Source organism: Colobus angolensis, unplaced genomic scaffold (assembly GCF_000951035.1).
Source record: "Colobus angolensis palliatus isolate OR3802 unplaced genomic scaffold, Cang.pa_1.0 Scaffold26, whole genome shotgun sequence".
NCBI lineage: Eukaryota > Metazoa > Chordata > Mammalia > Primates > Cercopithecidae > Colobus > Colobus angolensis.
The window spans coordinates 6,432,886-6,450,982 of NW_012115821.1; the positions used below are offsets into that span (position 1 = coordinate 6,432,886).

At 40.0% G+C, this 18,097-nt stretch overlaps 1 pseudogene; it reads right to left on the minus strand.

Annotated features, from left to right (window-relative positions):
• Positions 1-292: 292 nt before the first annotated feature.
• On the minus strand, positions 293-1,418 carry LOC105515374 (annotated as a pseudogene).
• Between the last annotated feature and the right edge of the window lie 16,679 nt (positions 1,419-18,097).

An 18,097-nucleotide genomic window follows, 5' to 3' on the forward strand; every position in this document is an offset into this window, starting at 1 on the left:
TCAGGAGGTGGGGATTCTAGAATATTAGGAAAATATGTTGGTATCCTCCTTCATTATAGATGGATGGCATAGGTCATAATGCCATTCATCTATAATGAAGAAGGGTACCAACATTTGATATTGGCTACTAAGCCAATGTCAAAATCCAGTGGAATGACACTTTTATAGAGTTTATTTCCCTTTCTGCTATCTTCCCTACCCCACGGAAATGTCTGCCACCATATAAAGCACAGTAGCACCTAGCTTAAGCTTCAGTCTTCCCCCTTGGATAGAAAAGAGAGTAAAGGGAAGGTCACTCTTGAGTTTCCATGCTCTCTTCTTCCTCTCCTTGAGGTGGTTCTTCTGTCTTCTCTTCTTCCTCTCTTTCCTTTTTCTCTAATGGCTCCTCTAAGCCTTTTCTGAAGGTGTTACTATCACTCCATCCCAGGTAGATATTTCAGAAGTAAGATGGCTGGCATCACCCTCCTGGCCAAAGATCTTCCTAAAGCCACTGTGTGAGAGGATTCGGACCGAGTCTGAGCTGTGTAGCAGACTGTGTCCTACTGTTCTAGGGTCATGACTATGTACTCTGAAGTTGCCACTCCCACAGGGGTCAGTGATACCCATGGACCCTGGCAGGAACAGTCCTGCACCCAAAATCTTCAAGCAACAGCTGTGTGCAATGTTTAGGCCAAAGGCTGTCTGTTGGTGTTATCACAGCATAATGACCTAGTAAGCCTAGGATCCAGGGTGTGAGGGGCCCAACGCCAGGAAAACGAACCTTAAGTCCTTCAGTAGTCTGATGAGAACTTTAACTGTGGACTGAGAACCATTTTCCTTGAACCAGCGGGCATGCCGGATGGCTGCTAAGGCACTCTGCAATACCTTGATATCCAGCGGAGTTCTGGGTCCTGTTTTGGAGGATTGGGTGGCACTGTTGTAATGACAGTCTTCACCGTAGCATCAGAAGAACTGATTTCAAAGCCAGTTTCGTTGGTTGGCATGGTCAAAACTTCAGAAGGATCCTGTGCTCTCAGGCTTCCCATGACTTTGTTTCCCAGAGGAGCAACAGCTTCCAGTGTTGGCACAATCTTGCGTATTACCAGCGGGGCAACTGCATTGTGGCCTGTAGTGATCGTTCTCTTTTTATAGGATCCCACCTATCCAGCTTCTTCAATTTGCACTTCAGACGTTCCTGGAGCCACAATCAGACTGTCAATCACATTGTTGACTTTGTCACCAGGGAAAGGTAAGAGGCCTGCTCAGCAGAATCAGGAGCTGGGGTCCTGATTGCTCTTCAGCAAGGCCTCATTGAAGGAAGCTGTGTCAGGTGTTGGCTTGACCCAGGGAAAGGCCATTTCACACAAATAGGAATCAAACGGGATATGTGGTACAAAGGGCCTGAACTCTCCTCCTGAGCCTCTTCTGAAGCCAAAGTGTCCACCACAACCATGACCTTGTCACTCCTTATGGTGCCTTAAATTCCAAATGGAAGCTACACCAATTGCCCCTTCCTCCCCTGCCCCCCTCTCTTTTAAAATCTTGAGACAGGGTCTTGCTATGTTATTCGGGCTGGTCTTAAACTCCCGGGGTCATGTGATCCTCCTGCCTCAGCCTCTCAAGGTAGCTTGGATTTCAGGTGCGTGCCACCATGCCTGGAGATTCTTCATTTCTAATTAACTGCCAAGTGCTGTCAGTACTGCTGTTCTGCGACCACTTTTTGAATTGCAAGACTTTTTAGGACTTAATGAAGTAGTCAGATGCTTGCACCTATACATAGAATCACTGTGAATGTTTCAGCTATAAAAGTGACTGCTACAGATGCTTCGAATGGGCAACAGTAAACCAGAAACGACCTTGCTGTTGGAGATTCAATATTCCAAAATGATAACTTAGTAAAGTTACAAAGAAAAAGTAGCAGTTTCCTCTAAATTTGCATGGTTTAGCATGTGGTGTGTATTAAAACTACAAAAAACATACTGTGCATTTATTTTTATGTGAAATGAAGGAAGGTTCGTGGCTCAGATGCTTGGCATTTCACTTCCTGTCCACTGAGACAGTCCTAAGTCATGCATGCCATAGCACAATTCATTGAGAGATTCTGCCTCTTAAATCCCAGTTTTGGCTTCCAGTTGCTTCAACAATCCCCTTCCTCTCTGCATTTAGAAAACATCCCTACAGGGCCGGGCGCAGTGGCTCATGCCTATCATCCCAGCACTTTGGGAGGCCGAGGTGGGTGGATCACGAGGTCAGGAGATTGCGACCGTCCTGGCTAACACAGTGAAACCCTGCCTCTACTAAAAATACAAAAAATTAGCTAGGTGTGGTGGTGGGCACCTGTAGTCCCAGCTATTCGGGCAGGAGAATCACTTGAACCTGGGAGGTGGAGGTTGCAGTGAGCCAAGATTGTGCTACAGCCTGGCGACAGCGAGACTCTGTCTCAAAAAACAAAACAAACAAACAAAAAACAAAAACACACCCCTACAGATTTCCAAAATGCCCAGAAGAGAGATACCACCTATGGAGAACCCCTGAACCCAAAGGCCAATGAATGGGAACAGGCCATAAGATGATTCATAGGTGTGATATGACTGCTCCTAGTTTGTTCAAGCAAATTGTCCCCTGAGCCAGGGGCCAAAGAAAATCAAGTAGAGAGTCACAGTTATTGCACAGAACATGACAGCAGAGCTGTACAGTCTTGCCGGAGGTGTTTTCTCTGCTGTTCACTTTGTTTCCCTAGTAATTGGGGAAAAAGTTTCTATGGCCATATTTGCAGCTGACAGATTTGTTTTGCACCGTGCTGCGAGAGGGTGTTAAGTGGAGGCCTGTGAAGAATCTGAAGCAAATGGAGATAATTTTCGGGGAAAAAAAAAAAGTGTCTAACTTCCTAGTAACCACAGACTGAATTGTGTTTTTCCAGCTTAGTTTCTGTCTCTCTCAGTAGCCCTTGAGTGTCAGAGACCACTGGCATTCTTCCAGGACGGGAAAGGCAAGAGAGCAGTTGTTCAGAGCAGCGTAATCCTCTGAAGTTCATTTGTACTTGGTAGTTTTTCTGAAAGCCTTACTTTTACTAAAGTAGAAACTGATGGAAATGATCAAATGAAAATAGCAATATGTAGGGTGAGTTTTATTAGTTGAATCAAAAGATGTGTTTATTTGCTACTTCTAAATTAACATGACCACCTCAGATAGTTTCTTAACTGAAAATATTTTAGTCCCCAGAGAAGCTACGTTCTTTGACATTGTGTGTAATACAAAATATATATGAGATGGATTTTTCCGCTTTTGATATCAAGCAGCTTTTATAACACTGGAATGTGAAAATGATATATTCATTAGGGGCTGTCTGAAAAATAAGTTTAAAATTTGAGGAAAAAGTTAAAATGCAAATAAAGGCATGTGTAATTGTACCACTCAGAAATAACAGAAATAACAACTATTAACTGGAATTTTCTCCTAATCTTTTTTTTTTTTTTTAATGAAATACGCAAGCATGTGCTCACATTTTAACAAAATTAGAATAGTTTCACTACTTTTGCATGCTGGTATTTTCACTTCTATTATGAAGTATGCATCTTAATGATACTCATCTTCAGCACTTTTTTATTAATGGAAAATTTTGAGATAATTGTGGATTCATTTGCAGTTTTACGAAATAATGCAGTGAGAGCCCTTCTATATTTAGTTTGGTTTCCTCCAGTGGTGTAATTTTCCAAAGCTATAGTATACTATTGCAATCAGGATATTGACATTAATACAGTCTACCAGGCCAGATGTGATGGCTCATTCCTGTAATCCTAGCACTTTGGAAGGCTGAGGCTGGTGGATCACTTGAGCCCAGGAGTTCAAGACCAGCCTGAGCAACATAGCAAAACCCCATGTCTACCAAAAAGTAAAAAAAATTAGCCAGGTGTGGTGGCGTGCACCTGTGGTCCCAAATGCTTGAGAAGCTGAGGTTAGTGGATTGCTTGAGCCTGGGAGGTTGAGGCTACAGTGAGCTGAGATTGTGGCACTGTACTCTTGCCTGGGCGACAGAGGACTCTGTCTCAAAAAACAAAAACAAAAAATCCTAACAAGTGTAGTCAAATTTCCCCAGTTTTACTTATACTTATTTGTGTGTATGTGTGTATTTAGATTTATACACAATTTTATCACCTGTGTAGGTTCGTGTGTCTACAACCACAGTCAAGATATTCAACAGTGCTGATACCACCAAGATCCCTTTTATAGCCACACCCATCTCTCCCCTGGCCCCCTTCAAACTCCTGACAACCACTAATCTATCTTCAGTTTGTGAAACTTGGGTCATATCAGAAATTTTATATTAATGGAATATATAATGTTTGTTGCCAAGTAGTATTTCATCATATGTGTATACCACAGTTTAGCCACTTACCTGTTGAAGGACATCTTGGCATCTTGGCTGATTCTAGTTTTTAGCTATTATACATATGCTGTTGTGAACACTGGCATACAGGTGGTTGTTGTAGTTGTTTTTTTAATTTAAAATTTTCCTTTTTCTGGGATAAATGTCCAACAGTACAATTGTTGGTTGAGTATTTAGGGTTTTTTTTTTTTTTTTTTGAGACAGAGTCTCTGTTGCTCAGCCTGGAATCCAGTGGCATGATCATAGCTCACTGTGGCCTCAGATTTCTGGGCTCAAAAAATTCTCCTGCCCCAGCCTCCTGAGTAGCTGGGACTACAGTGTACGCCATCCATCCTGGATAATTTTTTTTTTTTTTTTTGAGATGGAGTCTCACTCTGTTACCCAGGCTGGAGTACAGTGGCGCCGTCTCCGCTCACTGCAAACTCTGCCTCCCAGGTTCACGCCATTCTCCTGCCTCAGCCTCCCAAGTAGCTGGGACTATAGGTGCCCACCACCACGCCTGGCTAATTTTTTGTATTTTTAGTAGAGATGGGGTTTCACCATGTTAGTCAGGATGGTCTCAATCTCCTGAGCTTGTGATCCACCAGCCTCGGCCTCCCAAAGTGTTGGGATTACAGGCATGAGCCACTGCGCCCGGCCAATCCTAGATAATTAAAAAAAATTTTTTTTTGTGGAGATGAGCTGTCTTTAGGTTGCCTAGGCTGGTATCAAACTCCTGGGCTCAAGTGAACTGCCTTCCTTGGCCTCCCAAAGTGCTGCAGTTCCATGAGTGTGAGTTTTCTTATAAAACTACTTGCCAGAGTGGCTATACTATTTTGGCTATCTGACCAGCAGTATGAGTGTAATCCAGATTTTTCACATCCTTGCCAGCATTTGGTGGCGTCACTGTTTTCATTTCATCCATTCTGATAGGTGTGAAGTGCTCTCATTGTGGTTTAAATTTGCACTTTCCTAATGCCGAATGATGTTAAGCATCTTTGCATGTGCTTGCCATATATATGTATCCTGTTCAGTCAGATGTCTTTTCAGGTCTTTTGCCCATTTTCTTATTGGATTGTCTGTTTTTTCAATATTGACTTTGGAGAATTCTTTATATGTTCTAGATAGTTGTTCTTTGTCACCTATGTGATTTGCATGTATTTTCTCTCTCAACCTATAGCTTGTCTTTTTTTTTTTTTTTATAAGACTTTTTTTTTTAGAGCAGTTTTAGGTTCACAGCAAAATTGAGAGACATGTCTAGAGGTATCCCATATACTCCCTGCCCCGATACGTGCATAGTCTCTCCCATTATCAATATCCCCCATGAGAGTGATGCTTTCATTACAGGTGGAGAACCTACACTGACACATCATTGTCACCCAAAATCCATTGTGTACATTAGGGTTACCTTCTGATGACATAAATGACATAGCTCTATAGGTTTAGATAAATTTATAATGACATGTATCCACCATTGTATACCAGGGGTCCCCACCCCCCAGGCCACACACTGGTACTGGTCTGTACTGGTCTGTGCCCTGTTAGGAACTGGGCTGCACAGCTGGAGGTGAGCAGCAGCAAGCAAGCATTACTCCCTGAGCTCTGCCTTCTGTCAGATCAGCATTGCCATTAGATTCTCAAAGAAGCGTGAACCTTATTGTGAATTGTGCATGTGGGGGATCTAGGATGTGTACTCTTTATGAGAATCTAATGCCTAATGATCTGAGATGTAACAGTTTCATCTCAAAACCATCCCCTCCCCTATCCCCGTCTGTGGAAAAATTATCTTCCATGAAACCGGTCCCTGGTGCCAAAAAGTTTGGGGACCTCTGTCATACACAGTTTTATTCACGGCCCTGAAAATCCTCTGTGCTCTGCCTGTTAGCATTCTTTTTCATTCTCTTCACATGGGCTTTCACAGAGTGAAAGTTTTAAATTTTGATTAGATTCAATTTTCCTTGAGTGGATCATGCTTTTGGTGTCGTGCCTAGTAACTTTTTCTCTGGCCCTATATCCTCGATTTTTTTCTTAAGTTTCTTCCTAAAAGTTGTATAGTTTTACATTTTACAGTTCAGTTCCTGATCCATGCCAAGTAAATTTGATGTGAGAGATAAAGGTCACAATTGACTTGGTGTAAAGTGTGAGAGGCAGGTCAATGCTCCTTTTTGACCTGTGGATGGCCACTTGCTCTAGCTCCATTTGTTGAAAGACTATATCCTTCCTTCACTGAATGCTTTTTGAACTTTTATCAGTAATCAGTTGGGCATATTTTAGGTCTATTTCTGGGTTCTGTTTTTCTTCCCTTGATCTAGGTCTCTCTCTTTGCCAGTACCACACTCTTGATTACTATGGTTATGTGATGAGCCGTAATATTGGGCAGAATGATTCTTCCCACTTCCTTCTTTGTAAGGAATATGTTAGCTAGTCTAGGGCTGGGCTGCTTGTTGTCACTGGGTCTCCTTTTCTGGCTTTGCATGCCTACCCGTGATGCTACTTTTGAATCTTGCATTCATTTTCTAGGTTTCTCTTCAGAGGGTTTTTTGTTTTACTAAAGGAAATAAATTCCCCTTTTCCAGGGAATTTTTTCTTTTTTCCTCTGAGTACCCTAAAAGCTAACCATAGAAGTTAAAATTGTGGATGTGAATCATGTTATTTATGCTCCCTTAAACCTGCCAAACTCAACTGGACAAAGCAGCACATGTGTATAATCCTAGCTATTCAGGAAGCTGAGGTGGGAGGAGAGCTTGAAGTCACAAGTTCAAGACTAGCCTGGGCAACCTAATGAGACCTCGTCTTTTAATTAAAAGAAACAAATGAACAACCCCCCCCCCCAAAAAACACTCTTAGTAAACATCTTGCTATGAATTTGTTCTGCTTTTGTGTCATCTACTCACTTGGGCATCTAATTCTTAAGTTCTTTTCATTTTGTTCAAATTTAGCTGTATGATTGAGAATGGGGATGAAGATATGGAAAGTACTTGTTATCTATGAGTGCTTTGTTCAAAAGTAAGATGGCTTTGGACCGAGTCTCAGTAAACTTGAACATAAATAGAAATGCAGAGGGTCTGCTAGTATTTATTTAAACAGAAATTCAGGGGTTATCTTCTATGGAAAATGTTTCCAAACAATGTGACAGCAAAATGATAGTGTAAATTGTAATGTCTGTCCTAGTTGGATATATAAACATATGAAGTGCTTTTTTCTTAAAAATGTTTGGGTGGTTCATTTAGAGTGAAAAGTGATACAACTCACATTCTAAAATAATGATAGGATAGAATAAGGATTTTATCTTTCAGTGTCATATAGGTGCTTTGTTACTTTCCAGGGACTATAGTGAGAAATGGAATTATGGGCATAGCTTATTTGGGGCAGATGTTTCTAGATTGTGGTCTATAAATGAGACCCAGGTCTTTGGAAGAGAGAGGGAATAAATTCAGGGAGAAAGGATTTAGAATTATTCTTGGTGTTATAAATAATGAAGTGGTTGCTCTTAAGTAACTATAATGGCATTTTAGCTAGTAGACAAAATAGTACCTAAGCCGTGTTTTCAAAGTCCCCGAGACACTAATGCACAGATAATAAATCAAAATACAAGAATGTACGTGCTTTGTCCCTAAGCCCCACTACAGATCTTGATTAAGTAGGTCTGGATCTGTGGACCTATGGAGAACTCCTTTGCCAGAATGGCTGAAGAACTAAAGTAGGCCAAAATCAATTCTTCATCTTCCCAATGCCCAAACTAAAATACTGAATCTTTCCATCCCATTATGAGAAAAACTCATACTATATTTTTTTGGCTTGCCTAGGAGGATAATTCTAGTATGTGTGCCTTTTTCCCCATAATTGCTATCATTCTTATGATTCTAATAATTATTAAAATATCATATTATATCATTATGATATTATTTCAAGTGGTGGCTGGGCGTAGTGGCTCAGGCCAGGTGTTGAGGCTCATCCCTGCAATCCTAACACTTTGGAAGGCTGAGGCTGGAGGATCACTTGAGCCCAGGAGTTCAAGAGCAGCCTGGACAACATAGCAAGACCTTATCTCTACTAAAAATTAAAAAATAAAAATTAACCAGGTGTGGTGGTATGTGCTTGTAGTCCCAGCTCCTCAGGAGACTGAGGCAGGAGGATCACTTGAGCCCAGGAGGTTGAAGATTCTATGAGCTATGATGCACCACTGCTCTGTAGCCTGGACAACAGAGCAAGAGACTGTCTCTAAATAAATACATCAATCGATTGATCAATCAATAAGCTGTCCTTCACAAGAGCTCCCCTGTTTGAATGATAAATGGTATGATCACCATAGTCTTATCATATTCAAATCAGAGACAGATCAAAAGGAAAGAATGAATGACCTGCAAGAGATGGTGCCTTATAGCTTGGCGAAGACCCACTCACGGCTGCTGTCCCTTGGTGGGTCTAGGCTGAGGTGAGAATAGGGTAGGGAATTGGAATCCAAGGGAGGTGCTAGACCCATACTGCCCAATGTCATGGAAGAATAGAAAGTATACAAAGAAAAAAGTGAGAGACGTAAGGCCTTTGTCTATATGATGCTGTCCCAACTTTCTTGATCTCCATAATTAGAAGGGAAAAAGCTTTGGGATCAAAGAGAGAGAACTAAATCTTTTTACCTTCTAAGTAAGGACTCTGTATGCCTTCATCCCACTTAAGAAGTAAGCTCGAAATATGAGTTATTTGGCCATACCCTGGTCCTACAGTAGTCCTAGTCTTTGCTACCACCCAAGCCAGCTTCCTGGAAACTAGGCCATATTGGCATGCAAGACCAAGAGTACTGTTTTAAATAAACATGTCCCAGATTTGTTCTAGTTTATAGGAAAAATAAAAAATAATTTGCAAACCAGCAACAGTTATTAACACAATTTTTGGTGACTTTTCCCCCCACTCCTGCTGGAAAACAGTGGGTTTGAAAACCACCGACCAAGAGTTGTGGACCTTGAGTCACAGGCAGCGTGCAGAACCTCCTGAGGATGCTCCCTGTATCTGGTTCTGTGCCTTGGACTGTCATTCTCTTTTCTTCTTGATGGCCTTTCTTTCCAAGGGCTTTTTTTCTTTCTTTCTTTTTTTTTTTTTTTTTTTGAGACAGAGTCTTGCTCTGTCACCTAGTCTGGAGTACAGTGGCATGATCTTGGCTCACTGCAACCTCTGCCTTCTGGGTTCTTGTGCCTCAGCCTCCCAAAGTGCTGGGATTACAGGTGTGAGCCACTGTGCCTGTCCCCAGGGGCATCTTAATTAAGCAACAGGAATGCAGTTAAGGAAGTGATAAAATTTATCAAAGAATCCTTAGGAAATGTCATCTATAGCTCTTATCACCATGGCCGTCTGTAAAAGGGTGGTCCTGAGATGAAGTAGTCGCTGAGTGCTGGATTTTAAGACCTGTCTCACTGTATGGAAATCATATATCAAACACAATGAAAATGAAGCATATTTGTGACAGTTGAGTATAAGACTTTTATTTTATTTTGTTTTTTTTTTCTGAGCTAAGGAAGTAGGCAGGTAAACAGAAAACCTTCACCGCAGAATTGACACACTAGAGGAAAATTGCTTTGTCTGTCCAAAGATATGCTTAACTGATGAGAAATTAAACAACATGATTGGGGAGGAAAACCTGAATAAGTGGAACACGGAAGTAAAAAAGGATTCTGTCACTATTTACGCCCATTATTCAAGTTGGAAGATGGGATGATTCTTAATTATTCATTTAGGTGTCAATGTGGATAGCAAATCACCATCATAGAAGGATACATTAAAATGAGTAAGAGATTTTCAAAATTCACAGAATGAGTATGTGTGGAATTTTGTGGGTTTTCAGGAGCCTGTTGAGTTCCAGGGTAGGAGAGAGATGTCATGCCAAATGACAGTTTTCTTGTTCAAGGAGTATGAACACAACAGGCTGACAAAATTTGAAAAGAGCAGTGCTGATAAGCAAAAGGAAAGAGAAGAAAGGATGGCTCTGGACTTCCTGCTCTCAGTGAGGCAAGCTGTGGGTTAGTGTGTGTGGCATGGACTTGAGAAAGTGCCGGTTACCTATTCCCTGACATGATCTGTTCCTTCCACTCAGGGCCAGTGGACATATGTATGTATGTTTCCCTTAATCCCATTATGTTTTTACTTGATACCAAGTAGCTCTTTTATTTTGTTAGCAACAAAGCTTGATTTAATTTCTTGGTTTGCAGAGTAGATACTTAAGAAAAATGCAAAACTACTCTCACCTTGCTGTATAAGCAGCTAATTTTTTTTTTTTACCTTTTTATTTTATTTTTTAAAGGTTTTCTTTCTTTTTTTTATTATTATACTTTAAGTTACGGGATACATGTGCAGAACATACAGGTTTGTTACATAGGTATACACGTGCCATGGTGGTTTGCTGCACCCATCAACCGGTCATGTACATTAGGTATTTCTCCTAATGCTATCCCTCCCCCAGCTCCCCATCCTCTGCCGGGCCCCGGTATGTGATGTTCCCCACTTGTGTCCATGTGTTACCATTGTTCAGCTCCCACTTATGAGTGAGAACATGTGGTGTTTGGTTTTCTGTTCCTGTGTTTGCTGAGAATTATGGTTTCTAGCTTCATCCATGTCCCTGCAAAGGACATGAACTCGATCCTTTTTTATGGCTGCATAGTATTCCATGGTGTATATGTGCCACATTGTCTTTATCCAGTCTATCACTGATGGGCATTTGGGTTGGTTCCAAGTCTTTGCTGTTGTGAACAGTGAAGCGGCTAACTTTTTAAGGGAATGGAAATACAGCCTGCCAATGATTAATATGCTGTTGGATTTTTGTCTTCATGTGCAGCATATCCAGTGCTTTAGAGCATTCCTTCGTGGATTGGGGTTCGGCCCAGGTGCCTCTTTTGGCATATGAAGAGTTTGACCTTTGACATGGATATGAAAGAGTGGGAGAAAGTGTGCAAGTTGCTACCAAACTCCCATGCTAATTGCAGAAAGCTACGAGGTGTGGAGAGTGAAGGAACACAGAGTGATGATTCTCTCTCTTACGTCATAATTCTGGGTCCAATGTTGACTTTTATAACTACCTTCCTGTTTCCACATGCTGAGATTCTTCTCTGATACCTTAAGTACTCTGCTCAAATCCAACATTTTTCTTAATTACATCTGTCAGTTACATGAAAATCCTCTTTGGTCACTGAGACCCAAACCTTGCCGGTCTGTCATTGAGCCAGGTCATCTTCGATATGACGTGCTCCTACCCTCGACCCAGCCTTTGTCATTGGTGCCTTAGTGACTGCAGAAGCCTCTTAGTCTTCCCATCTCCACCTTGCTCTATACCCCTGCCTTGACCCTTGCTGGCCAATAGTAAAAATCCCCTCCCAAAATATTTTTAAGTAAACAAACAAAACAAACAAAAATACAAAATAACGTTTAAAAATAGAAAATGAAAAGTTAAAAAAGATCCTAAATGTTTATCTCCTCACCTTATTTAGCCTACTTTCAACTCTAAAGATTTTCCTAGTGCTTCAAAAACTGTAATGTCTACAAATTCTCCTAATCTTAAACTACCCTGAATTACTGATCTCTTTCTCATCATGTATCTACCTCTCTACCATAAAATTTTAAATTTCCGAAGGATCCTGCACAGATCGTAATAAAATACCAAGAGCACGGGAGTCATTGAATTAATAATTGTTGAATTAAATTAAGTACATCTGGTAAAATCCCTTTGAATAGCTCATTGGTAATGGAGTCTGGTATGTTTGTATGTGGCAAGCAAACTGGGATATGTCATTCTGTATTGTTGAACACAATAGTATCCCTCCAGAAAAACACTGTTGATTTTGTGTGATTCATTGACAGATTCAAAGGATGGTGTAACCATCTGTTTTCTGTAGTTGCTGTGAAGAGAACAAAAGGATTGGGCTTGGAGTGGAGAATGAGAAGAAGTGGGTAGATAAAAGGTAGAATTTTTTGCACTGCTGAGGTTATATAACAATCGACCAGATTACCCGGGAACTCTGCCACCTCCTCCCCAAGTCTGAATAAAAAGGAGTATCTTCTCCTTTGATGGAGATGGTGGACACAGCTTTTCCTAGATGACCTCTCTGGCCTGCTCCAATTCTGCATTTTTAATTGGAGTGTTTTTCTTCCTTATTCTCCAGATTTATTTTTTAAATTACAAAAGAAGTATGTTTGTTTAAAAAAAATCTGAAAATTCAGAAATTTATACACCAAAAGCCCCTGCTCCAATTACTTTTCTTGGAGCTTGCCATGATTATTGCAATCATGATTATTTGCTCTATGTGTTTTCATGCTGTTTAAATAGAGACACATGTGTGTATGTGTCTTGGCTTTTACAAAAATGGATTAAAGTTTTCATCCTGTCCTTCAATTTGCATGTATCCTTATCATTATTATGTGTGAGTGTGTAAGTCTCATTTCTTTTTAATGGTTATGTAGGGTTTCTCTGTATAGATACATCATAATTTTGTAATTGTTTTCATATAGATGTATATTTGAGTTTTTCTAAAATTCACTGTTAAACATAATACTATAAATAGCCTTTATGCTTTTACTACAAGCTTGTCAAAAATATGCACTCAATTTATCAAATGCTTTCTTTACATTCTTTGCTGAAGTAACCATGTGGTTTTTCTCCTCTAGACTATTGACATATATAGTGTAGTTTAAAGTCATCAAACAAGGTGAAAATTGAGTCCTGCCATAGTTATCTTTGAAAATCCATTAAATCATCCCTGTTTGTGCTCTCGCATTTCTCAGTAAGAGCAGCTCAGCCCAATTTTTTTTTTCCAGTATTGGAACAGAATGTTGTTTCTTTGGTTGAACCCGTATGAAGTGGTTGGCTTGTGTTCTAGAGCCATCTTTTATCAAAGACAATTGTTGTCAGTTTTGTTATTGTTGTTTGATTTTGTCTTGTTTTTAGCTTACATCGTTAAAATTCATAAACTAGAGGTACATGTGCCACTGTAATGCTGTAATGAGCCACGTCATTCGATGGCTCCTTGAATATTCGAATTAAGCCCTACTTGGTCTGTGATGGGTTTATTTTTTGGTTCTGCTTTTAATACACCGGTGAATTCATTGTACTGACCTGTTTTGTGAATTCATCTTGAGTTTTTCTCTATGTATTCTTCACAAGTTCTCTAATAAATAATTTTTTTCTGTGTTCTATACTGTACTATTAATAAAGCTTTCAAGTGGTATTTTTTGGCACTTTCCCTCCGTTTTTAAATCGCCATTTATACTTTGGCAGAAATTACTTTGAGATTGATGACTGCAGCTTTCCAAATTGATTTATTCTAGGCAAGCATCTTCTACTATTCTTGAAATTTAGAGGCCATGGGGGTTCTGTTTTTAAGGCTGATATGTTGCTGTTTCAAATTATACTTGAAACTCCAAACATATGGAGCTTTTCATCCACCCTTCCATCACCCACGTAAATGAATATCATAGTTTTATTTTCATTTGGCCTCGTGAATCTCAGTGCCCACACACTGTGATTGAGACTGACAGTGTGGTTGAAGTTTTGTTGGGGAGATCAGAGAGCATCTGGTCAGAATGTTTCTCTTCCTCTAATTTCTGATTCTTTTATCTTACGAGATACAGCAGAGCCGGCTGTGTGAATACTTGGGAAGTGCAGCTCTGGAATATCAATGGAGCCCTCTCTCCTGTCTGTTGGGAACCAGGAGCAAAGGCAAATTGAGAATGCATTTTTCAGTGTCTGCAGGAAGTTTGAAGTTTATTTATTAGCACTAAATGAATCTGTTGGGCTGCAGTGATGAGATTAATCCTCATTTTTAAATATTTGATCTGCAACTGACGAAGCCCTTGAAGCTTTTGCTGTAGTACAAATTTAGACTACTGATGTGCCTGGGAAGTGCACCAGGTTCTGAATTATACAGCGGGTTGCATGGTGGGCAACCTTAAAACCAGAGTACACCTGGGGCCAGCAGGAGTGGGAATACTGAAAAAGTGAAGGGCGCGCTGGAATTTTTTAAAATTTATTTTAGTGATGACTCTGAGGGGAAAGGCAGTGTTGAAACTGTCTGAGAACGTAAAGCCTTGGAAATAACTGCTGCTAGAAACTAGGGAAAGCCAAAATGTGTTAGTAAAAGAGAAAGAAGGGGTTGTTCTTGTGATGCATAGCCTCTGACACCTTGGCCCCTTTCCTAAAAATATAGTTCCCATATGTGGAGTTTCACAGGCACCTCATGGGCTTGGGAAGGTCTGTGGTCTTAGGGGAGAAATAAAATAACTGGTTCTTGAAAATACATTTGAGGGCTTGAATTCTTCAGCTTTGGCAAGAATCTTAACCAAAGGCCTCATGCTGATAGGGCTGAGATTGGCTTCTCTGTGCTTGTGTATTATCTTGTTGGGCTTGTCCAACATCCAAAATCCACAGGCCATAGCAGAAATCTTAGCTACTTAACATGGTTTTTAAGAGCTCTTTCGTTATGGTCGTTGCTTATATCTTTAATGTCATCTCCCGTTGCATTCTTGAACACTAGACCTAAGCTTATTGAACTATTGTATGAACTTAAATTATTAGTATTTTTTGAGATGGGGTCCTGCTATGTTCCCCAGGCTGGTCCCGAACTTCCCCTTGGCCCAAGAGAGCCTCCAACCTCAGCCTCCCAAGTGGCTGGGACTACAGGCACATGCCACGTACCCAGCTTTGTATGCTTAAATACGAGGTGACCCTAATAGAAGGCATTCCTCCATTTAGCTAATGAGAAGAATGAGGGAGAAAATGCTTTTGTTTTGCCAACTTGAATATATAAGCTTTTAGGACTATAGGTGAAATAGGAAATGTCTGTTTATAATCATTGAACTAGATATACAATAATATAATTTACATATTTCTGTACATGTTATAGGAATGTGCATGCAGGGCTCATCAGTAGTGAGATAAATGAGGTATTTGTGTCTGAAGATCCAAATAACTGTTGTTTCAGAGAATGTCAGAGCTGGAAGCACCCTTAGAGAGAGATCCTGTCCACGGTCCCTATCTCACTGATAAGGAAACTGAGGCTCAGTGTGGGCACACAGCAGGTTGTGGCAGAGCTGAGTTCCTACTTGTTCTCAACTTAGGATAGGTGTATCTCTGGAGGATGTGGGTATCCAAGGTAATATGCCCCAGGGGTTAAATATGGTACACCTCAACAAATTATCTCTTTAACCTGAATATTTGGTCATAAAAATTAAGTAGTTGAACTACAAATATTTCATACATGTTTTTACGTAAAAAACAGACACAGGTTACTCTGGTATACAGCACAAGATTCATATAAAAGTTTAAGATAAACTAAGAGCAAATTTGAGGCAGTTATTTTAGCCTTCACCTTCAGATCATTAGAAGAAAGTCATTCAGTGTCTGGCCATGTAAAAGGGTATAAACATTAGGAGAAATGTTCAAGAGCTTCTGCACTACACCACTTAGAGTAGTATATGGATGCTCTCCCACATGTAAAACTTCAGTCATCGGATCTTAATTCAGGTGAACAAAAACTCGCAAGCCCAGGCACAAGTGCAACGGCTCTGTGTATCACCAACAGATGGCGCTGGCGGTCATTTATGTGATGCCCTTTTGAGTTGGGAACAAATATTTTTTAACGCTCACCTTCGCAGAACCTGTCATAAAACATACATTGAGAAACTAGGATAGAAGAGAGCAATTTATCATACTTGATCATGGCCTGGTGACATATCACTTAAGATTAATTGATTCCCTTCTACTATAACTTTATACTTACAAAGAAATTGAAATAATTTCTTTTAACACTTTAATAGTGGCTAGGGCCCACCCTTGATAGAGTGCACTGGTAGTACCTGCTTTAAAGGAATGAATTTGAATTATAGTTACAAGTCTGTTTCCTCTGAAATCAGTTTCTAGTAAATGGATTTATTGGTATCTGATCAACTGAATTGATACCATGCAGTTTCTGAGCAGAACTCTATTGTGATCTCATAATCCAGGACATTTTCTCCTTCTTCTCCATGCCTTACAGACACCCTGCTATTCAGTATCCTTTTAAGGATGTTTTTCTCCCTCCTCATTGAAGATTGTTCCTATTTTTACTTTAACAACCCCAGGCACTTTCAAATGTAATCATTTTCATCCTATTTTTACACATGGGTATGTAAAGTAAATGTAACCTAAACTGATATAATCTGATATATGTATAAATTGGTAATTTTTTTTAAATGGCTTCTTTGTAAGTGATTTATCATCAGCAATTTCTCATTTGGAGCTTAATTAGCATATACAAATACAGCAAAGACTAATTCTCTAAAATACTTTCTTGCCATGAAACAGATTTGTTTTGGATTGGAGATAGGATCTGGGATTGTCAGACTAAAGCCTCCATGTCTAAAGTGTAGGCAATCCCCACTTTTTTCTTTTGCATTTGGCTTCTTAAATGACATGAAAGCATTTCATGAATCTGAAAAGAGGAGCGCATTCCCCAGTGTCATTTGGAGTCAAGGTTTCTAGTAAATTTGGTTTATGGCAATACTGGTTTGGGGATTTTTTTTTTCCTACCCAGGGATGCAGCAACCACTTTGCATAATGGAAAAATTGCTTCTCCAATTTGGGATTCAATTTTTACCTACCTCAGATGTGAAGTAGAAACTAACCTTTCTGGAGTGATAATTGTGCCCAATTGTGTATCTATGGTGAACCGATTGTAAGTCTATCTAGGAGTCAGCCTTTGGCCAGGTTTCCTTATAGTTATATGAGGATTGGAGTTGTATAAACCTTTTTTTTTGGTTTTGGTCATTACACCCTCTCTGTGCAGTGTGAATGGAAGCCTGTCAAGGAGGGAAGTAATGGGTATCTGAGTGATTTCACAGACTGGATTGTTAGCCACAGAAAGGTTTGATACATAGTCTAGCTTTGCCCACTCAGTAGCTAGATGAAAAAATTGAGGCACAGAGAGGACAAGTAGCTTTCTCAAGATGACATAATTAATTGGTGACAAATGATGGACTATTCTACTGGACCCCTTGACACTCTGATTCTTTGAATCAGTGATAGGACTTGCTATCTGCATTTTTAACCCATTTAAAATATACCCTAGGCATTTCTAATATGTAGCCAGGTTTAGGAATTCCTCTACTTTATTTCTTTTAATTTATAGCAGTGGTTTTCAACTGGTGGCAATTTTGAATTGCAAGGGACATTTGGCCAGCTCATTTGGGTGAGTTGGTTCTTATGGGAGATATTTTTAATTGTCACAAATGTGACAGTTTCACAAATTGTGACAAATGTCACAAATGCTTCCGGTATCTAGTCAGTGAAACCCAAGGATACTGCTGCACATCCTACAATGCATAGCAATGCAGAGCAAAGAATTATCCAGCCCCAAATGCCAGTAGTGCCAAGATTGAGAAACACCTGCTTTACAGTGATTAATAGCATTGCCTCTAGAGTGCCAAATCCCAGTTTAAATTTTAGCTCTTACCAGCTCTGTAGAACTAGGCAGCATAATCAGTCTCTTGAAGCTCTGTTGTCTCATCTGTAAAATGGGGATATTAACAGTTACTTCACAGGGTTGTGGTGGGGAGTAATGTAAAGTGTTTAGAAGAATTGCGTGGCTGATTTCTACATTCTCAATAAGCATTAGATATTATGATAACTATTAATATCATTACAGGGCATACGTTTCAGTTATTTTACATCATAAAACTGCTAAAAACAGTGAATGAATAGCTCCCAACAGGAGAAAGTTACATAAAGCACTTTGGTAC